We start from the raw sequence: 26,683 nt of genomic DNA on the forward strand, positions 1-26,683 counted from the left end.
TACCCCCTTCTGATTCTTCTACGAAAAGCAGTACCGCATTTGCATTCCTTGCGCAGGCGGCTCGGTTCAAAGACAGGGAAGAAGCTGATGCGCTGGTGTCACAGTGCACCACGGATTCCTGAACTTGTCTGTCTGTTAAATGTACCCCAAAGGCGTCTCTGAAAGGCCTCGTTTGGAAGCTGTCTGTCGTTATTCAACGTACGAGAATTGGCACCAGAGGTCCTGAATCATGTTTTGGAGCAGTTCGCACTTGAGTGGCTCTTTCAATCAGCAACAGCAATGAAAGAAATTACACTCTCAGAGGAACCTCTGGACCTGTGCTTTCATGGTGTCGCTAGTATTAAGGTGCGCCCCGAGACCTAAGCCACGTTGGAACTGAAACGGAGGAATCGACAGAGAGGTTACAGAATGACATCGCATCCATTTGGTTTTCTTGAAATCACTGAGGAGCAGGAAAATGTAAACGGCGAAGTCGAGTGGGGAAGTCAGGCAGTTGCAGCTCTGGAGAAACCCCTTCTTTGTGACTCACTCAGCAACCAGACACGTGAAGGTGACTCAGAGGCGTGAGAGCTCTTCACATCGAGAACAAAAAGCAATCAAGGGCAGTTAGCACCTCTTCCGGAGTGGGGGTGGGGTGAGGTAATTACCTTTTGACTTTGTTAAATGTTGAGAAACTGCCTTTTAGATTGAGGTGAACAGAAAATGCATTTCTAATAAGCACCATGGAATTGAGCAAAATTTATTGAGTCGCTTCTCGTCGATTCCCACACAGGTTTCCAACTCAGTTGCTATCCATGTGGCTGATGTCCAGGAGTGAACATCTCTGCAGCAAATTGCACGGTTAGGGTAAAAGGCAAGGAAAGTGGCATCTAGAACTGGCTCCGAGGTCAGAGCATCCTCACAATGCGATCTGTCGTTCTCGAATAGGAATGCGACCTCCGGTTTTAGGGTGGAGTACATTGTTTGGGACTCTTTTTCTGCAAAACAGACACAGTGACTGAAATTACGCTGCACGGTATGATGTGGAACACGGCTTTGTGCATTTTCCCTGTAGTCCGGTGTGCTTCATGTTCCGCGTAAACGTGAAACTTGCCCTGTTTCAAGCAATGGGTGAAATCATTTAGCAAAGCAAGAATCGAAATTGCAGTAATGTCAAGCAGCTCGTGGTTATTTGACCAAATCATAACCGAACATATATTCTCACAGATACATTTGGAGCTGAAAGGAGTCTGAGAAGATAGACTCAGCTTACCATTGATTTTTGTCTGGATTGATGGGCTCTCATTATCTGCTGCGAAATTGATATTGTAGACGGGCACATCCCAGCAGCTGTGCGAGTCGGAGAGGGATCATGGAAACATTTCATGTGACTTGGCATCTGTTGTTATGCAGGAGAGCACAGTTGGAAACGCAAGAAAATGGTGCGCGCGGCCGGCTGGTAGTGTGGCCTAGCGGTCGAAGGCGCTGGATCCAGGTTCCAGTCTCGAAAGGGGCGTGGATTCGAATCCCACCACTGCCATTTCTGCAGATCAACTCCAACGCTGCAGCTTTTTTGTTAAAATGCTGTTTCTGTCCCCACTGTATTGATGTTGAAAACAAAAGTAAAATGGCTTTGCTTCCCGGGGAATTAACTGTGGTGTGGGATAGTGCCGAATATTTCAAAGTGTCTCTGTCTGTCATGATCGTGTTCGCCTCCCGCGCAGAAAATCGCAAGCAGCTGTGCTGTTCCAGGCAAGTTGAGCTTGTACTGGAACCGAATGGAGACCGGTATTTCATCGCTGTTGTGAAACAAAGTCCTGGGGTGACTCGACTCGTCGTTATTTGGTTTTTCGGCCAATGGGAAAATCGTTCCAACGAATTTCGATGTGATATGTTGTTGAATTTCTCCCATTTCCTTCGTTTCCGTCCTGGAGACATCGGAAGGGAAAGGTAATCTAATCGAGACTGTGATTGGTGAAATTCACTTTTTATGGCCCATTCTTATTAGGTTCTTTCTTTCTCTCTTTTCAGTATTGTCTGGGAAGTGGTGGTTCCCTAAGGCTGCAGTATGTGTGAAAGAGTAGTTTGGAATTGTCCTGTTGTTAGTTGTGAGATTACTTTATAAATCATGCCCTCGGACTGTCTCACATTTAGCATTCATGCATCTCTGTGTCTGAAAATGCATTAGGTATGCCAGCTTTGTTTGTGTTCCGTGTTAAATGCTTTCTGTTTTGCGATTCGCTCAATACTTTACGAGTTAACAGCGTTTCTGAGGAAACTTCCAGCTGCAAAAGTCCTTAACTGAGGATCTGGGAAAATTTCACAGAGTATGGTCAGTCGGAGCAAAAGTAAGGAAGTCGTTCCTTTCTGCAGTGTTTCGCAATACTACCTTTCCCGTGAGCATCGAACACAGTAAAGGATTGTGCCACAGACTGCGACGGCAAGCTCCGCTAAAAAGTAATCCTTTAAAGCAGGTGTAAGCAACACAACGTTTTTGGGGGACACCGCGTGGAAACAGATACTTCGGTGTATCTCGTCCATGCTCAGCACATAGCCAAATATAAACAAGTCCGGTTCCCCAGTATTTGGCCCCAAACCCTCTCAACCCATCCTATCCAGAAACTCATGCAATTTTCTGAGCCTCCTCCGCTTCCTCTGGGAGCTCATTCCATACACGCACAACCTTCGGTGTGGGAAATGTGCCTCAGGTCCTTTGTCAATTTCAGCCCACTCACCTTAAACTTATGCTCTCGAGTTTTCAACTCACCCCAACTTGGGTAAAACACGTAAATACTCAGTTTCCAACCCTTCCATTAGATCATGTCGCAGTCGTTACGCTGCAGGGAAAGTCGTCCCAGCCTAGTCGACCTCGCCCTACGGTCCAAACATTGACCACATCCTTGTCTATATTTTATCATCAATTTCACGTGTCTTTTTTTTATGTTTTGAAGATGTCAATTACGCTGGACAACAACGAGCTATTGGAAACAGAAAGGTGAAACGAAGAATGGCTTCAACTTTCAGTGCTGGATGCCCCTGAGCTGCCGGATGGGCGGCTGCGGCTTGTTTCTGTAGTGTAGTGGTCATCACGTTCGCCTCACACGCGAAAGGTCCCCAGTTGGAAACTGGGCAGAAACTGCTTTGTTCTTCATCGGCAGCCTTTTACATGGACAAGAACGGTGCTTTCTTGCTTGCTTTCCCATCTGCAAACCTGCCTTCGAAGTTGCTTGAACAAATCTGCTCGCGTAGTGAACTGTAATGCAATTCCATTTAATGACTGTGCAAAGAATTGTAAAGTTTTTATCCAAACTGGTTCTGATCATATGCAATTCTGTTTGAGAGTGTAGTTACCCCCTTCTGATTCTTCTACGAAAAGCAGTACCGCATTTGCATTCCTTGCGCAGGCGGCTCGGTTCAAAGACAGGGAAGAAGCTGATGCGCTGGTGTCACAGTGCACCACGGATTCCTGAACTTGTCTGTCTGTTAAATGTACCCCAAAGGCGTCTCTGAAAGGCCTCGTTTGGAAGCTGTCTGTCGTTATTCAACGTACGAGAATTGGCACCAGAGGTCCTGAATCATGTTTTGGAGCAGTTCGCACTTGAGTGGCTCTTTCAATCAGCAACAGCAATGAAAGAAATTACACTCTCAGAGGAACCTCTGGACCTGTGCTTTCATGGTGTCGCTAGTATTAAGGTGCGCCCCGAGACCTAAGCCACGTTGGAACTGAAACGGAGGAATCGACAGAGAGGTTACAGAATGACATCGCATCCATTTGGTTTTCTTGAAATCACTGAGGAGCAGGAAAATGTAAACGGCGAAGTCGAGTGGGGAAGTCAGGCAGTTGCAGCTCTGGAGAAACCCCTTCTTTGTGACTCACTCAGCAACCAGACACGTGAAGGTGACTCAGAGGCGTGAGAGCTCTTCACATCGAGAACAAAAAGCAATCAAGGGCAGTTAGCACCTCTTCCGGAGTGGGGGTGGGGTGAGGTAATTACCTTTTGACTTTGTTAAATGTTGAGAAACTGCCTTTTAGATTGAGGTGAACAGAAAATGCATTTCTAATAAGCACCATGGAATTGAGCAAAATTTATTGAGTCGCTTCTCGTCGATTCCCACACAGGTTTCCAACTCAGTTGCTATCCATGTGGCTGATGTCCAGGAGTGAACATCTCTGCAGCAAATTGCACGGTTAGGGTAAAAGGCAAGGAAAGTGGCATCTAGAACTGGCTCCGAGGTCAGAGCATCCTCACAATGCGATCTGTCGTTCTCGAATAGGAATGCGACCTCCGGTTTTAGGGTGGAGTACATTGTTTGGGACTCTTTTTCTGCAAAACAGACACAGTGACTGAAATTACGCTGCACGGTATGATGTGGAACACGGCTTTGTGCATTTTCCCTGTAGTCCGGTGTGCTTCATGTTCCGCGTAAACGTGAAACTTGCCCTGTTTCAAGCAATGGGTGAAATCATTTAGCAAAGCAAGAATCGAAATTGCAGTAATGTCAAGCAGCTCGTGGTTATTTGACCAAATCATAACCGAACATATATTCTCACAGATACATTTGGAGCTGAAAGGAGTCTGAGAAGATAGACTCAGCTTACCATTGATTTTTGTCTGGATTGATGGGCTCTCATTATCTGCTGCGAAATTGATATTGTAGACGGGCACATCCCAGCAGCTGTGCGAGTCGGAGAGGGATCATGGAAACATTTCATGTGACTTGGCATCTGTTGTTATGCAGGAGAGCACAGTTGGAAACGCAAGAAAATGGTCCGCGCGGCCGGCTGGTAGTGTGGCCGAGCGGTCGACGGCGCTGGATCCAGGTTCCAGTCTCGAAAGGGGCGTGGATTCGAATCCCACCACTGCCATTTCTGCAGATCAACTCCAACGCTGCAGCTTTTTTGTTAAAATGCTGTTTCTGTCCCCACTGTATTGATGTTGAAAACAAAAGTAAAATGGCTTTGCTTCCCGGGGAATTAACTGTGGTGTGGGATAGTGCCGAATATTTCAAAGTGTCTCTGTCTGTCATGATCGTGTTCGCCTCCCGCGCAGAAAATCGCAAGCAGCTGTGCTGTTCCAGGCAAGTTGAGCTTGTACTGGAACCGAATGGAGACCGGTATTTCATCGCTGTTGTGAAACAAAGTCCTGGGGTGACTCGACTCGTCGTTATTTGGTTTTTCGGCCAATGGGAAAATCGTTCCAACGAATTTCGATGTGATATGTTGTTGAATTTCTCCCATTTCCTTCGTTTCCGTCCTGGAGACATCGGAAGGGAAAGGTAATCTAATCGAGACTGTGATTGGTGAAATTCACTTTTTATGGCCCATTCTTATTAGGTTCTTTCTTTCTCTCTTTTCAGTATTGTCTGGGAAGTGGTGGTTCCCTAAGGCTGCAGTATGTGTGAAAGAGTAGTTTGGAATTGTCCTGTTGTTAGTTGTGAGATTACTTTATAAATCATGCCCTCGGACTGTCTCACATTTAGCATTCATGCATCTCTGTGTCTGAAAATGCATTAGGTATGCCAGCTTTGTTTGTGTTCCGTGTTAAATGCTTTCTGTTTTGCGATTCGCTCAATACTTTACGAGTTAACAGCGTTTCTGAGGAAACTTCCAGCTGCAAAAGTCCTTAACTGAGGATCTGGGAAAATTTCACAGAGTATGGTCAGTCGGAGCAAAAGTAAGGAAGTCGTTCCTTTCTGCAGTGTTTCGCAATACTACCTTTCCCGTGAGCATCGAACACAGTCAAGGATTGTGCCACAGACTGCGACGGCAAGCTCCGCTAAAAAGTAATCCTTTAAAGCAGGTGTAAGCAACACAACGTTTTTGGGGGACACCGCGTGGAAACAGATACTTCGGTGTATCTCGTCCATGCTCAGCACATAGCCAAATATAAACAAGTCCGGTTCCCCAGTATTTGGCCCCAAACCCTCTCAACCCATCCTATCCAGAAACTCATGCAATTTTCTGAGCCTCCTCCGCTTCCTCTGGGAGCTCATTCCATACACGCACAACCTTCGGTGTGGGAAATGTGCCTCAGGTCCTTTGTCAATTTCAGCCCACTCACCTTAAACTTATGCTCTCGAGTTTTCAACTCACCCCAACTTGGGTAAAACACGTAAATACTCAGTTTCCAACCCTTCCATTAGATCATGTCGCAGTCGTTACGCTGCAGGGAAAGTCGTCCCAGCCTAGTCGACCTCGCCCTACGGTCCAAACATTGACCACATCCTTGTCTATATTTTATCATCAATTTCACGTGTCTTTTTTTTATGTTTTGAAGATGTCAATTACGCTGGACAACAACGAGCTATTGGAAACAGAAAGGTGAAACGAAGAATGGCTTCAACTTTCAGTGCTGGATGCCCCTGAGCTGCCGGATGGGCGGCTGCGGCTTGTTTCTGTAGTGTAGTGGTCATCACGTTCGCCTCACACGCGAAAGGTCCCCAGTTGGAAACTGGGCAGAAACTGCTTTGTTCTTCATCGGCAGCCTTTTACATGGACAAGAACGGTGCTTTCTTGCTTGCTTTCCCATCTGCAAACCTGCCTTCGAAGTTGCTTGAACAAATCTGCTCGCGTAGTGAAATGTAATGCAATTCCATTTAATGACTGTGCAAAGAATTGTAAAGTTTTTATCCAAACTGGTTCTGATCATATGCAATTCTGTTTGAGAGTGTAGTTACCCCCTTCTGATTCTTCTACGAAAAGCAGTACCGCATTTGCATTCCTTGCGCAGGCGGCTCGGTTCAAAGACAGGGAAGAAGCTGATGCGCTGGTGTCACAGTGCACCACGGATTCCTGAACTTGTCTGTCTGTTAAATGTACCCCAAAGGCGTCTCTGAAAGGCCTCGTTTGGAAGCTGTCTGTCGTTATTCAACGTACGAGAATTGGCACCAGAGGTCCTGAATCATGTTTTGGAGCAGTTCGCACTTGAGTGGCTCTTTCAATCAGCAACAGCAATGAAAGAAATTACACTCTCAGAGGAACCTCTGGACCTGTGCTTTCATGGTGTCGCTAGTATTAAGGTGCGCCCCGAGACCTAAGCCACGTTGGAACTGAAACGGAGGAATCGACAGAGAGGTTACAGAATGACATCGCATCCATTTGGTTTTCTTGAAATCACTGAGGAGCAGGAAAATGTAAACGGCGAAGTCGAGTGGGGAAGTCAGGCAGTTGCAGCTCTGGAGAAACCCCTTCTTTGTGACTCACTCAGCAACCAGACACGTGAAGGTGACTCAGAGGCGTGAGAGCTCTTCACATCGAGAACAAAAAGCAATCAAGGGCAGTTAGCACCTCTTCCGGAGGGGGGGTGGGGTGAGGTAATTACCTTTTGACTTTGTTAAATGTTGAGAAACTGCCTTTTAGATTGAGGTGAACAGAAAATGCATTTCTAATAAGCACCATGGAATTGAGCAAAATTTATTGAGTCGCTTCTCGTCGATTCCCACACAGGTTTCCAACTCAGTTGCTATCCATGTGGCTGATGTCCAGGAGTGAACATCTCTGCAGCAAATTGCACGGTTAGGGTAAAAGGCAAGGAAAGTGGCATCTAGAACTGGCTCCGAGGTCAGAGCATCCTCACAATGCGATCTGTCGTTCTCGAATAGGAATGCGACCTCCGGTTTTAGGGTGGAGTACATTGTTTGGGACTCTTTTTCTGCAAAACAGACACAGTGACTGAAATTACGCTGCACGGTATGATGTGGAACACGGCTTTGTGCATTTTCCCTGTAGTCCGGTGTGCTTCATGTTCCGCGTAAACGTGAAACTTGCCCTGTTTCAAGCAATGGGTGAAATCATTTAGCAAAGCAAGAATCGAAATTGCAGTAATGTCAAGCAGCTCGTGGTTATTTGACCAAATCATAACCGAACATATATTCTCACAGATACATTTGGAGCTGAAAGGAGTCTGAGAAGATAGACTCAGCTTACCATTGATTTTTGTCTGGATTGATGGGCTCTCATTATCTGCTGCGAAATTGATATTGTAGACGGGCACATCCCAGCAGCTGTGCGAGTCGGAGAGGGATCATGGAAACATTTCATGTGACTTGGCATCTGTTGTTATGCAGGAGAGCACAGTTGGAAACGCAAGAAAATGGTGCGCGCGGCCGGCTGGTAGTGTGGCCGAGCGGTCGAAGGCGCTGGATCCAGGTTCCAGTCTCGAAAGGGGCGTGGATTCGAATCCCACCACTGCCATTTCTGCAGATCAACTCCAACGCTGCAGCTTTTTTGTTAAAATGCTGTTTCTCACCCCACTGTATTGATGTTGAAAACAAAAGTAAAATGGCTTTGCTTCCCGGGGAATTAACTGTGGTGTGGGATAGTGCCGAATATTTCAAAGTGTCTCTGTCTGTCATGATCGTGTTCGCCTCCCGCGCAGAAAATCGCAAGCAGCTGTGCTGTTCCAGGCAAGTTGAGCTTGTACTGGAACCGAATGGAGACCGGTATTTCATCGCTGTTGTGAAACAAAGTCCTGGGGTGACTCGACTCGTCGTTATTTGGTTTTTCGGCCAATGGGAAAATCGTTCCAACGAATTTCGATGTGATATGTTGTTGAATTTCTCCCATTTCCTTCGTTTCCGTCCTGGAGACATCGGAAGGGAAAGGTAATCTAATCGAGACTGTGATTGGTGAAATTCACTTTTTATGGCCCATTCTTATTAGGTTCTTTCTTTCTCTCTTTTCAGTATTGTCTGGGAAGTGGTGGTTCCCTAAGGCTGCAGTATGTGTGAAAGAGTAGTTTGGAATTGTCCTGTTGTTAGTTGTGAGATTACTTTATAAATCATGCCCTCGGACTGTCTCACATTTAGCATTCATGCATCTCTGTGTCTGAAAATGCATTAGGTATGCCAGCTTTGTTTGTGTTCCGTGTTAAATGCTTTCTGTTTTGCGATTCGCTCAATACTTTACGAGTTAACAGCGTTTCTGAGGAAACTTCCAGCTGCAAAAGTCCTTAACTGAGGATCTGGGAAAATTTCACAGAGTATGGTCAGTCGGAGCAAAAGTAAGGAAGTCGTTCCTTTCTGCAGTGTTTCGCAATACTACCTTTCCCGTGAGCATCGAACACAGTAAAGGATTGTGCCACAGACTGCGACGGCAAGCTCCGCTAAAAAGTAATCCTTTAAAGCAGGTGTAAGCAACACAACGTTTTTGGGGGACACCGCGTGGAAACAGATACTTCGGTGTATCTCGTCCATGCTCAGCACATAGCCAAATATAAACAAGTCCGGTTCCCCAGTATTTGGCCCCAAACCCTCTCAACCCATCCTATCCAGAAACTCATGCAATTTTCTGAGCCTCCTCCGCTTCCTCTGGGAGCTCATTCCATACACGCACAACCTTCTGTGTGGGAAATGTGCCTCAGGTCCTTTGTCAATTTCAGCCCACTCACCTTAAACCTATGCTCTCGAGTTTTCAACTCACCCCAACTTGGGTAAAACACGTAAATACTCAGTTTCCAACCCTTCCATTAGATCATGTCGCAGTCGTTACGCTGCAGGGAAAGTCGTCCCAGCCTAGTCGACCTCGCCATACGGTCCAAACATTGACCACATCCTTGTCTATATTTTATCATCAATTTCACGTGTCTTTTTTTATGTTTTGAAGATGTCAATTACGCTGGACAACAACGAGCTATTGGAAACAGAAAGGTGAAACGAAGAATGGCTTCAACTTTCAGTGCTGGATGCCCCTGAGCTGCCGGATGGGCGGCTGCGGCTTGTTTCTGTAGTGTAGTGGTCATCACGTTCGCCTCACACGCGAAAGGTCCCCAGTTCGAAACTGGGCAGAAACTGCTTTGTTCTTCATCGGCAGCCTTTTACATGGACAAGAACGGTGCTTTCTTGCTTGCTTTCCCATCTGCAAACCTGCCTTCGAAGTTGCTTGAACAAATCTGCTCGCGTAGTGAAATGTAATGCAATTCCATTTAATGACTGTGCAAAGAATTGTAAAGTTTTTATCCAAACTGGTTCTGATCATATGCAATTCTGTTTGAGAGTGTAGTTACCCCCTTCTGATTCTTCTACGAAAAGCAGTACCGCATTTGCATTCCTTGCGCAGGCGGCTCGGTTCAAAGACAGGGAAGAAGCTGATGCGCTGGTGTCAGAGTGCACCACGGATTCCTGAACTTGTCTGTCTGTTAAATGTACCCCAAAGGCGTCTCTGAAAGGCCTCGTTTGGAAGCTGTCTGTCGTTATTCAACGTACGAGAATTGGCACCAGAGGTCCTGAATCATGTTTTGGAGCAGTTCGCACTTGAGTGGCTCTTTCAATCAGCAACAGCAATGAAAGAAATTACACTCTCAGAGGAACCTCTGGACCTGTGCTTTCATGGTGTCGCTAGTATTAAGGTGCGCCCCGAGACCTAAGCCACGTTGGAACTGAAACGGAGGAATCGACAGAGAGGTTACAGAATGACATCGCATCCATTTGGTTTTCTTGAAATCACTGAGGAGCAGGAAAATGTAAACGGCGAAGTCGAGTGGGGAAGTCAGGCAGTTGCAGCTCTGGAGAAACTCCTTCTTTGTGACTCACTCAGCAACCAGACACGTGAAGGTGACTCAGAGGCGTGAGAGCTCTTCACATCGAGAACAAAAAGCAATCAAGGGCAGTTAGCACCTCTTCCGGAGTGGGGGTGGGGTGAGGTAATTACCTTTTGACTTTGTTACTATGTTGAGAAACTGCCTTTTAGATTGAGGTGAACAGAAAATGCATTTCTAATAAGCACCATGGAATTGAGCAAAATTTATTGAGTCGCTTCTCGTCGATTCCCACACAGGTTTCCAACTCAGTTGCTATCCATGTGGCTGATGTCCAGGAGTGAACATCTCTGCAGCAAATTGCACGGTTAGGGTAAAAGGCAAGGAAAGTGGCATCTAGAACTGGCTCCGAGGTCAGAGCATCCTCACAATGCGATCTGTCGTTCTCGAATAGGAATGCGACCTCCGGTTTTAGGGTGGAGTACATTGTTTGGGACTCTTTTTCTGCAAAACAGACACAGTGACTGAAATTACGCTGCACGGTATGATGTGGAACACGGCTTTGTGCATTTTCCCTGTAGTCCGGTGTGCTTCATGTTCCGCGTAAACGTGAAACTTGCCCTGTTTCAAGCAATGGGTGAAATCATTTAGCAAAGCAAGAATCGAAATTGCAGTAATGTCAAGCAGCTCGTGGTTATTTGACCAAATCATAACCGAACATATATTCTCACAGATACATTTGGAGCTGAAAGGAGTCTGAGAAGATAGACTCAGCTTACCATTGATTTTTGTCTGGATTGATGGGCTCTCATTATCTGCTGCGAAATTGATATTGTAGACGGGCACATCCCAGCAGCTGTGCGAGTCGGAGAGGGATCATGGAACCATTTTCATGTGACTTGGCATCTGTTGTTATGCAGGAGAGCACAGTTGGAAACGCAAGAAAATGGTGCGCGCGGCCGGCTGGTAGTGTGGCCGAGCGGTCTAAGGCGCTGGATCCAGGTTCCAGTCTCGAAAGGGGCGTGGGTTCGAATCCCACCACTGCCATTTCTGCAGATCAACTCCAACGCTGCAGCTTTTTTGTTAAAATGCTGTTTCTGTCCCCACTGTATTGATGTTGAAAACAAAAGTAAAATGGCTTTGCTTCCCGGGGAATTAACTGTGGTGTGGGATAGTGCCGAATATTTCAAAGTGTCTCTGTCTGTCATGATCGTGTTCGCCTCCCGCGCAGAAAATCGCAAGCAGCTGTGCTGTTCCAGGCAAGTTGAGCTTGTACTGGAACCGAATGGAGACCGGTATTTCATCGCTGTTGTGAAACAAAGTCCTGGGGTGACTCGACTCGTCGTTATTTGGTTTTTCGGCCAATGGGAAAATCGTTCCAACGAATTTCGATGTGATATGTTGTTGAATTTCTCCCATTTCCTTCGTTTCCGTCCTGGAGACATCGGAAGGGAAAGGTAATCTAATCGAGACTGTGATTGGTGAAATTCACTTTTTATGGCCCATTCTTATTAGGTTCTTTCTTTCTCTCTTTTCAGTATTGTCTGGGAAGTGGTGGTTCCCTAAGGCTGCAGTATGTGTGAAAGAGTAGTTTGGAATTGTCCTGTTGTTAGTTGTGAGATTACTTTATAAATCATGCCCTCGGACTGTCTCACATTTAGCATTCATGCACCTCTGTGTCTGAAAATGCATTAGGTATGCCAGCTTTGTTTGTGTTCCGTGTTAAATGCTTTCTGTTTTGCGATTCGCTCAATACTTTACGAGTTAACAGCGTTTCTGAGGAAACTTCCAGCTGCAAAAGTCCTTAACTGAGGATCTGGGAAAATTTCACAGAGTATGGTCAGTCGGAGCAAAAGTAAGGAAGTCGTTCCTTTCTGCAGTGTTTCGCAATACTACCTTTCCCGTGAGCATCGAACACAGTAAAGGATTGTGCCACAGACTGCGACGGCAAGCTCCGCTAAAAAGTAATCCTTTAAAGCAGGTGTAAGCAACACAACGTTTTTGGGGGACACCGCGTGGAAACAGATACTTCGGTGTATCTCGTCCATGCTCAGCACATAGCCAAATATAAACAAGTCCGGTTCCCCAGTATTTGGCCCCAAACCCTCTCAACCCATCCTATCCAGAAACTCATGCAATTTTCTGAGCCTCCTCCGCTTCCTCTGGGAGCTCATTCCATACACGCACAACCTTCTGTGTGGGAAATGTGCCTCAGGTCCTTTGTCAATTTCAGCCCACTCACCTTAAACCTATGCTCTCGAGTTTTCAACTCACCCCAACTTGGGTAAAACACGTAAATACTCAGTTTCCAACCCTTCCATTAGATCATGTCGCAGTCGTTACGCTGCAGGGAAAGTCGTCCCAGCCTAGTCGACCTCGCCCTACGGTCCAAACATTGACCACATCCTTGTCTATATTTTATCATCAATTTCACGTGTCTTTTTTTATGTTTTGAAGATGTCAATTACGCTGGACAACAACGAGCTATTGGAAACAGAAAGGTGAAACGAAGAATGGCTTCAACTTTCAGTGCTGGATGCCCCTGAGCTGCCGGATGGGCGGCTGCGGCTTGTTTCTGTAGTGTAGTGGTCATCACGTTCGCCTCACACGCGAAAGGTCCCCAGTTCGAAACTGGGCAGAAACTGCTTTGTTCTTCATCGGCAGCCTTTTACATGGACAAGAACGGTGCTTTCTTGCTTGCTTTCCCATCTGCAAACCTGCCTTCGAAGTTGCTTGAACAAATCTGCTCGCGTAGTGAAATGTAATGCAATTCCATTTAATGACTGTGCAAAGAATTGTAAAGTTTTTATCCAAACTGGTTCTGATCATATGCAATTCTGTTTGAGAGTGTAGTTACCCCCTTCTGATTCTTCTACGAAAAGCAGTACCGCATTTGCATTCCTTGCGCAGGCGGCTCGGTTCAAAGACAGGGAAGAAGCTGATGCGCTGGTGTCACAGTGCACCACGGATTCCTGAACTTGTCTGTCTGTTAAATGTACCCCAAAGGCGTCTCTGAAAGGCCTCGTTTGGAAGCTGTCTGTCGTTATTCAACGTACGAGAATTGGCACCAGAGGTCCTGAATCATGTTTTGGAGCAGTTCGCACTTGAGTGGCTCTTTCAATCAGCAACAGCAATGAAAGAAATTACACTCTCAGAGGAACCTCTGGACCTGTGCTTTCATGGTGTCGCTAGTATTAAGGTGCGCCCCGAGACCTAAGCCACGTTGGAACTGAAACGGAGGAATCGACAGAGAGGTTACAGAATGACATCGCATCCATTTGGTTTTCTTGAAATCACTGAGGAGCAGGAAAATGTAAACGGCGAAGTCGAGTGGGGAAGTCAGGCAGTTGCAGCTCTGGAGAAACTCCTTCTTTGTGACTCACTCAGCAACCAGACACGTGAAGGTGACTCAGAGGCGTGAGAGCTCTTCACATCGAGAACAAAAAGCAATCAAGGGCAGTTAGCACCTCTTCCGGAGTGGGGGTGGGGTGAGGTAATTACCTTTTGACTTTGTTACTATGTTGAGAAACTGCCTTTTAGATTGAGGTGAACAGAAAATGCATTTCTAATAAGCACCATGGAATTGAGCAAAATTTATTGAGTCGCTTCTCGTCGATTCCCACACAGGTTTCCAACTCAGTTGCTATCCATGTGGCTGATGTCCAGGAGTGAACATCTCTGCAGCAAATTGCACGGTTAGGGTAAAAGGCAAGGAAAGTGGCATCTAGAACTGGCTCCGAGGTCAGAGCGTCCTCACAATGCGATCTGTCGTTCTCGAATAGGAATGCGACCTCCGGTTTTAGGGTGGAGTACATTGTTTGGGACTCTTTTTCTGCAAAACAGACACAGTGACTGAAATTACGCTGCACGGTATGATGTGGAACACGGCTTTGTGCATTTTCCCTGTAGTCCGGTGTGCTTCATGTTCCGCGTAAACGTGAAACTTGCCCTGTTTCAAGCAATGGGTGAAATCATTTAGCAAAGCAAGAATCGAAATTGCAGTAATGTCAAGCAGCTCGTGGTTATTTGACCAAATCATAACCGAACATATATTCTCACAGATACATTTGGAGCTGAAAGGAGTCTGAGAAGATAGACTCAGCTTACCATTGATTTTTGTCTGGATTGATGGGCTCTCATTATCTGCTGCGAAATTGATATTGTAGACGGGCACATCCCAGCAGCCGTGCGAGTCGGAGAGGGATCATGGAACCATTTTCATGTGACTTGGCATCTGTTGTTATGCAGGAGAGCACAGTTGGAAACGCAAGAAAATGGTGCGCGCGGCCGGCTGGTAGTGTGGCCGAGCGGTCGAAGGCGCTGGATCCAGGTTCCAGTCTCGAAAGGGGCGTGGGTTCGAATCCCACCACTGCCATTTCTGCAGATCAACTCCAACGCTGCAGCTTTTTTGTTAAAATGCTGTTTCTGTCCCCACTGTATTGATGTTGCAAACAAAAGTAAAATGGCTTTGCTTCCCGGGGAATTAACTGTGGTGTGGGATAGTGCCGAATATTTCAAAGTGTCTCTGTCTGTCATGATCGTGTTCGCCTCCCGCGCAGAAAATCGCAAGCAGCTGTGCTGTTCCAGGCAAGTTGAGCTTGTACTGGAACCGAATGGAGACCGGTATTTCATCGCTGTTGTGAAACAAAGTCCTGGGGTGACTCGACTCGTCGTTATTTGGTTTTTCGGCCAATGGGAAAATCGTTCCAACGAATTTCGATGTGATATGTTGTTGAATTTCTCCCATTTCCTTCGTTTCCGTCCTGGAGACATCGGAAGGGAAAGGTAATCTAATCGAGACTGTGATTGGTGAAATTCACTTTTTATGGCCCATTCTTATTAGGTTCTTTCTTTCTCTCTTTTCAGTATTGTCTGGGAAGTGGTGGTTCCCTAAGGCTGCAGTATGTGTGAAAGAGTAGTTTGGAATTGTCCTGTTGTTAGTTGTGAGATTACTTTATAAATCATGCCCTCGGACTGTCTCACATTTAGCATTCATGCACCTCTGTGTCTGAAAATGCATTAGGTATGCCAGCTTTGTTTGTGTTCCGTGTTAAATGCTTTCTGTTTTGCGATTCGCTCAATACTTTACGAGTTAACAGCGTTTCTGAGGAAACTTCCAGCTGCAAAAGTCCTTAACTGAGGATCTGGGAAAATTTCACAGAGTATGGTCAGTCGGAGCAAAAGTAAGGAAGTCGTTCCTTTCTGCAGTGTTTCGCAATACTACCTTTCCCGTGAGCATCGAACACAGTAAAGGATTGTGCCACAGACTGCGACGGCAAGCTCCGCTAAAAAGTAATCCTTTAAAGCAGGTGTAAGCAACACAACGTTTTTGGGGGACACCGCGTGGAAACAGATACTTTGGTGTATCTCGTCCATGCTCAGCACATAGCCAAATATAAACAAGTCCGGTTCCCCAGTATTTGGCCCCAAACCCTCTCAACCCATCCTATCCAGAAACTCATGCAATTTTCTGAGCCTCCTCCGCTTCCTCTGGGAGCTCATTCCATACACGCACAACCTTCTGTGTGGGAAATGTGCCTCAGGTCCTTTGTCAATTTCAGCCCACTCACCTTAAACCTATGCTCTCGAGTTTTCAACTCACCCCAACTTGGGTAAAACACGTAAATACTCAGTTTCCAACCCTTCCATTAGATCATGTCGCAGTCGTTACGCTGCAGGGAAAGTCGTCCCAGCCTAGTCGACCTCGCCCTACGGTCCAAACATTGACCACATCCTTGTCTAAATTTTATCATCAATTTCACGTGTCTTTTTTTTATGTTTTGAAGATGTCAATTACGCTGGACAACAACGAGCTATTGGAAACAGAAAGGTGAAACGAAGAATGGCTTCAACTTTCAGTGCTGGATGCCCCTGAGCTGCCGGATGGGCGGCTGCGGCTTGTTTCTGTAGTGTAGTGGTCATCACGTTCGCCTCACACGCGAAAGGTCCCCAGTTCGAAACTGTGCAGAAACTGCTTTGTTCTTCATCGGCAGCCTTTTACATGGACAAGAACGGTGCTTTCTTGCTTGCTTTCCCATCTGCAAACCTGCCTTCGAAGTTGCTTGAACAAATCTGCTCGCGTAGTGAAATGTAATGCAATTCCATTTAATGACTGTGCAAAGAATTGTAAAGTTTTTATCCAAACTGGTTCTGATCATATGCAATTCTGTTTGAGAGTGTAGTTACCCCCTTCTGATTCTTCTACGAAAAGCAGTACCGCATTTGCATTCCTTGCGCAGGCGGCTCGGTTCAAAGACAGGGAAGAAGCTGATGCGCTGGTGTCACAGTGCACCACGGATTCCTGAACTTGTCTGTCTGTTAAATGTACCCCAAAGGCGTCTCTGAAAGGCCTCGTTTGGAAGCTGTCTGTCGTTATTCAACGTACGAGAATTGGCACCAGAGGTCCTGAATCATGTTTTGGAGCAGTTCGCACTTGAGTGGCTCTTTCAATCAGCAACAGCAATGAAAGAAATTACACTCTCAGAGGAACCTCTGGACCTGTGCTTTCATGGTGTCGCTAGTATTAAGGTGCGCCCCGAGACCTAAGCCACGTTGGAACTGAAACGGAGGAATCGACAGAGAGGTTACAGAATGACATCGCATCCATTTGGTTTTCTTGAAATCACTGAGGAGCAGGAAAATGTAAACGGCGAAGTCGAGTGGGGAAGTCAGGCAGTTGCAGCTCTGGAGAAACTCCTTCTTTGTGACTCACTCAGCAACCAGACACGTGAAGGTGACTCAGAGGCGTGAGAGCTCTTCACATCGAGAACAAAAAGCAATCAAGGGCAGTTAGCACCTCTTCCGGAGTGGGGGTGGGGTGAGGTAATTACCTTTTGACTTTGTTACTATGTTGAGAAACTGCCTTTTAGATTGAGGTGAACAGAAAATGCATTTCTAATAAGCACCATGGAATTGAGCAAAATTTATTGAGTCGCTTCTCGTCGATTCCCACACAGGTTTCCAACTCAGTTGCTATCCATGTGGCTGATGTCCAGGAGTGAACATCTCTGCAGCAAATTGCACGGTTAGGGTAAAAGGCAAGGAAAGTGGCATCTAGAACTGGCTCCGAGGTCAGAGCATCCTCACAATGCGATCTGTCGTTCTCGAATAGGAATGCGTCCTCCGGTTTTAGGGTGGAGTACATTGTTTGGGACTCTTTTTCTGCAAAACAGACACAGTGACTGAAATTACGCTGCACGGTATGATGTGGAACACGGCTTTGTGCATTTTCCCTGTAGTCCGGTGTGCTTCATGTTCCGCGTAAACGTGAAACTTGCCCTGTTTCAAGCAATGGGTGAAATCATTTAGCAAAGCAAGAATCGAAATTGCAGTAATGTCAAGCAGCTCGTGGTTATTTGACCAAATCATAACCGAACATATATTCTCACAGATACATTTGGAGCTGAAAGGAGTCTGAGAAGATAGACTCAGCTTACCATTGATTTTTGTCTGGATTGATGGGCTCTCATTATCTGCTGCGAAATTGATATTGTAGACGGGCACATCCCAGCAGCTGTGCGAGTCGGAGAGGGATCATGGAACCATTTTCATGTGACTTGGCATCTGTTGTTATGCAGGAGAGCACAGTTGGAAACGCAAGAAAATGGTGCGCGCGGCCGGCTGGTAGTGTGGCCGAACGGTCTAAGGCGCTGGATCCAGGTTCCAGTCTCGATAGGGGCGTGGGTTCGAATCCCACCACTGCCATTTCTGCAGATCAACTCCAACGCTGCAGCTTTTTTGTTAAAATGCTGTTTCTGTCCCCACTGTATTGATGTTGAAAACAAAAGTAAAATGGCTTTGCTTCCCGGGGAATTAACTGTGGTGTGGGATAGTGCCGAATATTTCAAAGTGTCTCTGTCTGTCATGATCGTGTTCGCCTCCCGCGCAGAAAATCGCAAGCAGCTGTGCTGTTCCAGGCAAGTTGAGCTTGAACTGGAACCGAATGGAGACCGGTATTTCATCGCTGTTGTGAAACAAAGTCCTGGGGTGACTCGACTCGTCGTTATTTGGTTTTTCGGCCAATGGGAAAATCGTTCCAACGAATTTCGATGTGATATGTTGTTGAATTTCTCCCATTTCCTTCGTTTCCGTCCTGGAGACATCGGAAGGGAAAGGTAATCTAATCGAGACTGTGATTGGTGAAATTCACTTTTTATGGCCCATTCTTATTAGGTTCTTTCTTTCTCTCTTTTCAGTATTGTCTGGGAAGTGGTGGTTCCCTAAGGCTGCAGTATGTGTGAAAGAGTAGTTTGGAATTGTCCTGTTGTTAGTTGTGAGATTACTTTATAAATCATGCCCTCGGACTGTCTCACATTTAGCATTCATGCACCTCTGTGTCTGAAAATGCATTAGGTATGCCAGCTTTGTTTGTGTTCCGTGTTAAATGCTTTCTGTTTTGCGATTCGCTCAATACTTTACGAGTTAACAGCGTTTCTGAGGAAGCTTCCAGCTGCAAAAGTCCTTAACTGAGGATCTGGGAAAATTTCACAGAGTATGGTCAGTCGGAGCAAAAGTAAGGAAGTCGTTCCTTTCTGCAGTGTTTCGCAATACTACCTTTCCCGTGAGCATCGAACACAGTAAAGGATTGTGCCACAGACTGCGACGGCAAGCTCCGCTAAAAAGTAATCCTTTAAAGCAGGTGTAAGCAACACAACGTTTTTGGGGGACACCGCGTGGAAACAGATACTTCGGTGTATCTCGTCCATGCTCAGCACATAGCCAAATATAAACAAGTCCGGTTCCCCAGTATTTGGCCCCAAACCCTCTCAACCCATCCTATCCAGAAACTCATGCAATTTTCTGAGCCTCCTCCGCTTCCTCTGGGAGCTCATTCCATACACGCACAACCTTCTGTGTGGGAAATGTGCCTCAGGTCCTTTGTCAATTTCAGCCCACTCACCTTAAACCTATGCTCTCGAGTTTTCAACTCACCCCAACTTGGGTAAAACACGTAAATACTCAGTTTCCAACCCTTCCATTAGATCATGTCGCAGTCGTTACGCTGCAGGGAAAGTCGTCCCAGCCTAGTCGACCTCGCCCTACGGTCCAAACATTGACCACATCCTTGTCTATATTTTATCATCAATTTCACGTGTCTTTTTTTATGTTTTGAAGATGTCAATTACGCTGGACAACAACGAGCTATTGGAAACAGAAAGGTGAAACGAAGAATGGCTTCAACTTTCAGTGCTGGATGCCCCTGAGCTGCCGGATGGGCGGCTGCGGCTTGTTTCTGTAGTGTAGTGGTCATCACGTTCGCCTCACACGCGAAAGGTCCCCAGTTCGAAACTGGGCAGAAACTGCTTTGTTCTTCATCGGCAGCCTTTTACATGGACAAGAACGGTGCTTTCTTGCTTGCTTTCCCATCTGCAAACCTGCCTTCGAAGTTGCTTGAACAAATCTGCTCGCGTAGTGAAATGTAATGCAATTCCATTTAATGACTGTGCAAAGAATTGTAAAGTTTTTATCCAAACTGGTTCTGATCATATGCAATTCTGTTTGAGAGTGTAGTTACCCCCTTCTGATTCTTCTACGAAAAGCAGTACCGCATTTGCATTCCTTGCGCAGGCGGCTCGGTTCAAAGACAGGGAAGAAGCTGATGCGCTGGTGTCACAGTGCACCACGGATTCCTGAACTTGTCTGTCTGTTAAATGTACCCCAAAGGCGTCTCTGAAAGGCCTCGTTTGGAAGCTGTCTGTCGTTATTCAACGTACGAGAATTGGCACCAGAGGTCCTGAATCATGTTTTGGAGCAGTTCGCACTTGAGTGGCTCTTTCAATCAGCAACAGCAATGAAAGAAATTACACTCTCAGAGGAACCTCTGGACCTGTGCTTTCATGGTGTCGCTAGTATTAAGGTGCGCCCCGAGACCTAAGCCACGTTGGAACTGAAACGGAGGAATCGACAGAGAGGTTACAGAATGACATCGCATCCATTTGGTTTTCTTGAAATCACTGAGGAGCAGGAAAATGTAAACGGCGAAGTCGAGTGGGGAAGTCAGGCAGTTGCAGCTCTGGAGAAACTCCTTCTTTGTGACTCACTCAGCAACCAGACACGTGAAGGTGACTCAGAGGCGTGAGAGCTCTTCACATCGAGAACAAAAAGCAATCAAGGGCAGTTAGCACCTCTTCCGGAGTGGGGGTGGGACGAGGTAATTACCTTTTGACTTTGTTACTATGTTGAGAAACTGCCTTTTAGATTGAGGTGAACAGAAAATGCATTTCTAATAAGCACCATGGAATTGAGCAAAATTTATTGAGTCGCTTCTCGTCGATTCCCACACAGGTTTCCAACTCAGTTGCTATCCATGTGGCTGATGTCCAGGAGTGAACATCTCTGCAGCAAATTGCACGGTTAGGGTAAAAGGCAAGGAAAGTGGCATCTAGAACTGGCTCCGAGGTCAGAGCATCCTCACAATGCGATCTGTCGTTCTCGAATAGGAATGCGACCTCCGGTTTTAGGGTGGAGTACATTGTTTGGGACTCTTTTTCTGCAAAACAGACACAGTGACTGAAATTACGCTGCACGGTATGATGTGGAACACGGCTTTGTGCATTTTCCCTGTAGTCCGGTGTGCTTCATGTTCCGCGTAAACGTGAAACTTGCCCTGTTTCAAGCAATGGGTGAAATCATTTAGCAAAGCAAGAATCGAAATTGTAGTAATGTCAAGCAGCTCGTGGTTATTTGACCAAATCATAACCGAACATATATTCTCACAGATACATTTGGAGCTGAAAGGAGTCTGAGAAGATAGACTCAGCTTACCATTGATTTTTGTCTGGATTGATGGGCTCTCATTATCTGCTGCGAAATTGATATTGTAGACGGGCACATCCCAGCAGCTGTGCGAGTCGGAGAGGGATCATGGAACCATTTTCATGTGACTTGGCATCTGTTGTTATGCAGGAGAGCACAGTTGGAAACGCAAGAAAATGGTCCGCGCGGCCGGCTGGTAGTGTGGCCGAGCGGTCGAAGGCGCTGGATCCAGGTTCCAGTCTCGAAAGGGGCGTGGGTTCGAATCCCACCACTGCCATTTCTGCAGATCAACTCCAACGCTGCAGCTTTTTTGTTAAAATGCTGTTTCTGTCCCCACTGTATTGATGTTGAAAACAAAAGTAAAATGGCTTTGCTTCCCGGGGAATTAACTGTGGTGTGGGATAGTGCCGAATATTTCAAAGTGTCTCTGTCTGTCATGATCGTGTTCGCCTCCCGCGCAGAAAATCGCAAGCAGCTGTGCTGTTCCAGGCAAGTTGAGCTTGTACTGGAACCGAATGGAGACCGGTATTTCATCGCTGTTGTGAAACAAAGTCCTGGGGTGACTCGACTCGTCGTTATTTGGTTTTTCGGCCAATGGGAAAATCGTTCCAACGAATTTCGATGTGATATGTTGTTGAATTTCTCCCATTTCCTTCGTTTCCGTCCTGGAGACATCGGAAGGGAACGGTAATCTAATCGAGACTGTGATTGGTGAAATTCACTTTTTATGGCCCATTCTTATTAGGTTCTTTCTTTCTCTCTTTTCAGTATTGTCTGGGAAGTGGTGGTTCCCTAAGGCTGCAGTATGTGTGAAAGAGTAGTTTGGAATTGTCCTGTTGTTAGTTGTGAGATTACATTATAAATCATGCCCTCGGACTGTCTCACATTTAGCATTCATGCATCTCTGTGTCTGAAAATGCATTAGGTATGCCAGCTTTGTTTGTTTTCCGTGTTAAATGCTTTCTGTTTTGCGATTCGCTCAATACTTTACGAGTTAACAGCGTTTCTGAGGAAACATCCAGCTGCAAAAGTCCTTAACTGAGGATCTGGGAAAATTTCACAGAGTATGGTCAGTCGGAGCAAAAGTAAGGAAGTCGTTCCTTTCTGCAGTGTTTCGCAATACTACCTTTCCCGTGAGCATCGAACACAGTAAAGGATTGTGCCACAGACTGCGACGGCAAGCTCCGCTAAAAAGTAATCCTATAAAGCAGGTGTAAGCAACACAACGTTTTTGGGGGACACCGCGTGGAAACAGATACTTCGGTGTATCTCGGCCATGCTCAGCACATAGCCAAATATAAACAAGTCCGGTTCCCCAGTATTTGGCGCCAAACCCTCTCAACCCATCCTATCCAGAAACTCATGCAATTTTCTGAGCCTCCTCCGCTTCCTCTGGGAGCTCATTCCATACACGCACAACGTTCTGTGTGGGAAATGTGCCTCAGGTCCTTTGTCAATTTCAGCCCACTCACCTTAAACCTATGCTCTCGAGTTTTCAACTCACCCCAACTTGGGTAAAACACGTAAATACTCAGTTTCCAACCCTTCCATTAGATCATGTCGCAGTCGTTACGCTGCAGGGAAAGTCGTCCCAGCCTAGTCGACCTCGCCCTACGGTCGAAACATTGACCACATCCTTGTCTATATTTTATCATCAATTTCACGTGTCTTTTTTTTATGTTTTGAAGATGTCAATTACGCTGGACAACAACGAGCTATTGGAAACAGAAAGGTGAAACGAAGAATGGCTTCAACTTTCAGTGCTGGAGGCCCCTGAGCTGCCGGATGGGCGGCTGCGGCTTGTTTCTGTAGTGTAGTGGTCATCACGTTCACCTCACACGCGAAAGGTCCCCAGTTCGAAACTGGGCAGAAACTGCTTTGTTCTTCATCGGCAGCCTTTTACATGGACAAGAACGGTGCTTTCTTGCTTGCTTTCCCATCTGCAAACCTGCCTTCGAAGTTGCTTGAACAAATCTGCTCGCGTAGTGAAATGTAATGCAATTCCATTTAATGACTGTGCAAAGAATTGTAAAGTTTTTATCCAAACTGGTTCTGATCATATGCAATTCTGTTTGAGAGTGTAGTTACCCCCTTCTGATTCTTCTACGAAAAGCAGTACCGCATTTGCATTCCTTGCGCAGGCGGCTCGGTTCAAAGACAGGGAAGAAGCTGATGCGCTGGTGTCACAGTGCACCACGGATTCCTGAACTTGTCTGTCTGTTAAATGTACTCCAAAGGCGTCTCTGAAAGGCCTCGTTTGGAAGCTGTCTGTCGTTATTCAACGTACGAGAATTGGCACCAGAGGTCCTGAATCATGTTTTGGAGCAGTTCGCACTTGAGTGGCTCTTTCAATCAGCAACAGCAATGAAAGAAATTACACTCTCAGAGGAACCTCTGGACCTGTGCTTTCATGGTGTCGCTAGTATTAAGGTGCGCCCCGAGACCTAAGCCACGTTGGAACTGAAACGGAGGAATCGACAGAGAGGTTACAGAATGACATCGCATCCATTTGGTTTTCTTGAAATCACTGAGGAGCAGGAAAATGTAAACGGCGAAGTCGAGTGGGGAAGTCAGGCAGTTGCAGCTCTGGAGAAACCCCTTCTTTGTGACTCACTCAGCAACCAGACACGTGAAGGTGACTCAGAGGCGTGAGAGCTCTTCACATCGAGAACAAAAAGCAATCAAGGGCAGTTAGCACCTCTTCCGGAGTGGGGGTGGGGTGAGGTAATTACCTTTTGACTTTGTTACTATGTTGAGAAACTGCCTTTTAGATTGAGGTGAACAGAAAATGCATTTCTAATAAGCACCATGGAATTGAGCAAAATTTATTGAGTCGCTTCTCGTTGATTCCCACACAGGTTTCCAACTCAGTTGCTATCCATGTGGCTGATGTCCAGGAGTGAACATCTCTGCAGCAAATTGCACGGTTAGGGTAAAAGGCAAGGAAAGTGGCATCTAGAACTGGCTCCGAGGTCAGAGCATCCTCACAATGCGATCTGTCGTTCTCGAATAGGAATGCGACCTCCGGTTTTAGGGTGGAGTACATTGTTTGGGACTCTTTTTCTGCAAAACAGACACAGTGACTGAAATTACGCTGCACGGTATGATGTGGAACACGGCTTTGTGCATTTTCCCTGTAGTCCGGTGTGCTTCATGTTCCGTGTAAACGTGAAACTTGCCCTGTTTCAAGCAATGGGTGAAATCATTTAGCAAAGCAAGAATCGAAATTGCAGTAATGTCAAGCAGATCGTGGTTATTTGACCAAATCATAACCGAACATATATTCTCACAGATACATTTGGAGCTGAAAGGAGTCTGAGAAGATAGACTTAGCTTACCATTGATTTTTGTCTGGATTGATGGGCTCTCATTATCTGCTGCGAAATTGATATTGTAGACGGGCACATCCCAGCAGCTGTGCGAGTCGGAGAGGGATCATGGAACCATTTTCATGTGACTTGGCATCTGTTGTTATGCAGGAGAGCACAGTTGGAAACGCAAGAAAATGGTGCGCGCGGCTGGCTGGTAGTGTGGCCGAGCGGTCTAAGGCGCTGGATCCAGGTTCCAGTCTCGAAAGGGGCGTGGGTTCGAATCCCACCACTGCCATTTCTGCAGATCGACTCCAACGCTGCAGCTTTTTTGTTAAAATGCTGTTTCTGTCCCCACTGTATTGATGTTGAAAACAAAAGTAAAATGGCTTTGCTTCCCGGGGAATTAACTGTGGTGTGGGATAGTGCCGAATATTTCAAAGTGTCTCTGTCTGTCATGATCGTGTTCGCCTCCCGCGCAGAAAATCGCAAGCAGCTGTGCTGTTCCAGGCAAGTTGAGCTTGTACTGGAACCGAATGGAGACCGGTATTTCATCGCTGTTGTGAAACAAAGTCCTGGGGTGACTCGACTCGTCGTTATTTGGTTTTTCGGCCAATGGGAAAATCGTTCCAACGAATTTCGATGTGATATGTTGTTGAATTTCTCCCATTTCCTTCGTTTCCGTCCTGGAGACATCGGAAGGGAAAGGTAATCTAATCGAGACTGTGATTGGTGAAATTCACTTTTTATGGCCCATTCTTATTAGGTTCTTTCTTTCTCTCTTTTCAGTATTGTCTGGGAAGTGGTGGTTCCCTAAGGCTGCAGTATGTGTGAAAGAGTAGTTTGGAATTGTCCTGTTGTTAGTTGTGAGATTACTTTATAAATCATGCCCTCGGACTGTCTCACATTTAGCATTCATGCATCTCTGTGTCTGAAAATGCATTAGGTATGCCAGCTTTGTTTGTTTTCCGTGTTAAATGCTTTCTGTTTTGCGATTCGCTCAATACTTTACGAGTTAACAGCGTTTCTGAGGAAACATCCAGCTGCAAAAGTCCTTAACTGAGGATCTGGGAAAATTTCACAGAGTATGGTCAGTCGGAGCAAAAGTAAGGAAGTCGTTCCTTTCTGCAGTGTTTCGCAATACTACCTTTCCCGTGAGCATCGAACACAGTAAAGGATTGTGCCACAGACTGCGACGGCAAGCTCCGCTAAAAAGTAATCCTATAAAGCAGGTGTAAGCAACACAACGTTTTTGGGGGACACCGCGTGGAAACAGATACTTCGGTGTATCTCGGCCATGCTCAGCACATAGCCAAATATAAACAAGTCCGGTTCCCCAGTATTTGGCGCCAAACCCTCTCAACCCATCCTATCCAGAAACTCATGCAATTTTCTGAGCCTCCTCCGCTTCCTCTGGGAGCTCATTCCATACACGCACAACGTTCTGTGTGGGAAATGTGCCTCAGGTCCTTTGTCAATTTCAGCCCACTCACCTTAAACCTATGCTCTCGAGTTTTCAACTCACCCCAACTTGGGTAAAACACGTAAATACTCAGTTTCCAACCCTTCCATTAGATCATGTCGCAGTCGTTACGCTGCAGGGAAAGTCGTCCCAGCCTAGTCGACCTCGCCCTACGGTCGAAACATTGACCACATCCTTGTCTATATTTTATCATCAATTTCACGTGTCTTTTTTTTATGTTTTGAAGATGTCAATTACGCTGGACAACAACGAGCTATTGGAAACAGAAAGGTGAAACGAAGAATGGCTTCAACTTTCAGTGCTGGAGGCCCCTGAGCTGCCGGATGGGCGGCTGCGGCTTGTTTCTGTAGTGTAGTGGTCATCACGTTCACCTCACACGCGAAAGGTCCCCAGTTCGAAACTGGGCAGAAACTGCTTTGTTCTTCATCGGCAGCCTTTTACATGGACAAGAACGGTGCTTTCTTGCTTGCTTTCCCATCTGCAAACCTGCCTTCGAAGTTGCTTGAACAAATCTGCTCGCGTAGTGAAATGTAATGCAATTCCATTTAATGACTGTGCAAAGAATTGTAAAGTTTTTATCCAAACTGGTTCTGATCATATGCAATTCTGTTTGAGAGTGTAGTTACCCCCTTCTGATTCTTCTACGAAAAGCAGTACCGCATTTGCATTCCTTGCGCAGGCGG

The 26,683-nt window shown here is 46.2% G+C and overlaps 12 non-coding genes across 12 annotated transcripts; all 12 read left to right on the forward strand.

The window, feature by feature from the left end:
* Positions 1 to 3,044: 3,044 nt before the first annotated feature.
* On the forward strand, positions 3,045 to 3,117 carry trnav-cac (transfer RNA valine (anticodon CAC)). Its single transcript has one exon. It is a non-coding gene; the product is annotated as a tRNA-Val (tRNA).
* A 3,254-nt stretch (positions 3,118 to 6,371) lies between these two features.
* Positions 6,372 to 6,444, forward strand: trnav-cac (transfer RNA valine (anticodon CAC)). Its single transcript has one exon. It is a non-coding gene; the product is annotated as a tRNA-Val (tRNA).
* Positions 6,445 to 9,697: 3,253 nt separating this feature from the next.
* On the forward strand, positions 9,698 to 9,770 carry trnav-cac (transfer RNA valine (anticodon CAC)). Its single transcript has one exon. It is a non-coding gene; the product is annotated as a tRNA-Val (tRNA).
* A 1,649-nt stretch (positions 9,771 to 11,419) lies between these two features.
* trnal-cag (transfer RNA leucine (anticodon CAG)) lies at positions 11,420 to 11,501 on the forward strand. The gene has a single exon. It is a non-coding gene; the product is annotated as a tRNA-Leu (tRNA).
* A 1,524-nt stretch (positions 11,502 to 13,025) lies between these two features.
* On the forward strand, positions 13,026 to 13,098 carry trnav-cac (transfer RNA valine (anticodon CAC)). The gene has a single exon. It is a non-coding gene; the product is annotated as a tRNA-Val (tRNA).
* A 1,649-nt stretch (positions 13,099 to 14,747) lies between these two features.
* trnal-cag (transfer RNA leucine (anticodon CAG)) lies at positions 14,748 to 14,829 on the forward strand. Its single transcript has one exon. It is a non-coding gene; the product is annotated as a tRNA-Leu (tRNA).
* Positions 14,830 to 18,076: 3,247 nt separating this feature from the next.
* Positions 18,077 to 18,158, forward strand: trnal-cag (transfer RNA leucine (anticodon CAG)). Its single transcript has one exon. It is a non-coding gene; the product is annotated as a tRNA-Leu (tRNA).
* Positions 18,159 to 19,682: 1,524 nt separating this feature from the next.
* trnav-cac (transfer RNA valine (anticodon CAC)) lies at positions 19,683 to 19,755 on the forward strand. Its single transcript has one exon. It is a non-coding gene; the product is annotated as a tRNA-Val (tRNA).
* A 1,649-nt stretch (positions 19,756 to 21,404) lies between these two features.
* Positions 21,405 to 21,486, forward strand: trnal-cag (transfer RNA leucine (anticodon CAG)). The gene has a single exon. It is a non-coding gene; the product is annotated as a tRNA-Leu (tRNA).
* A 1,525-nt stretch (positions 21,487 to 23,011) lies between these two features.
* On the forward strand, positions 23,012 to 23,084 carry trnav-cac (transfer RNA valine (anticodon CAC)). The gene has a single exon. It is a non-coding gene; the product is annotated as a tRNA-Val (tRNA).
* Positions 23,085 to 24,733: 1,649 nt separating this feature from the next.
* trnal-cag (transfer RNA leucine (anticodon CAG)) lies at positions 24,734 to 24,815 on the forward strand. Its single transcript has one exon. It is a non-coding gene; the product is annotated as a tRNA-Leu (tRNA).
* Positions 24,816 to 26,340: 1,525 nt separating this feature from the next.
* On the forward strand, positions 26,341 to 26,413 carry trnav-cac (transfer RNA valine (anticodon CAC)). The gene has a single exon. It is a non-coding gene; the product is annotated as a tRNA-Val (tRNA).
* The last annotated feature ends 270 nt before the right edge of the window (positions 26,414 to 26,683 follow it).

This window comes from Chiloscyllium punctatum, chromosome 16 (assembly GCF_047496795.1).
Source record: "Chiloscyllium punctatum isolate Juve2018m chromosome 16, sChiPun1.3, whole genome shotgun sequence".
In the NCBI taxonomy this organism is placed as follows: Eukaryota; Metazoa; Chordata; class Chondrichthyes; order Orectolobiformes; family Hemiscylliidae; genus Chiloscyllium; species Chiloscyllium punctatum.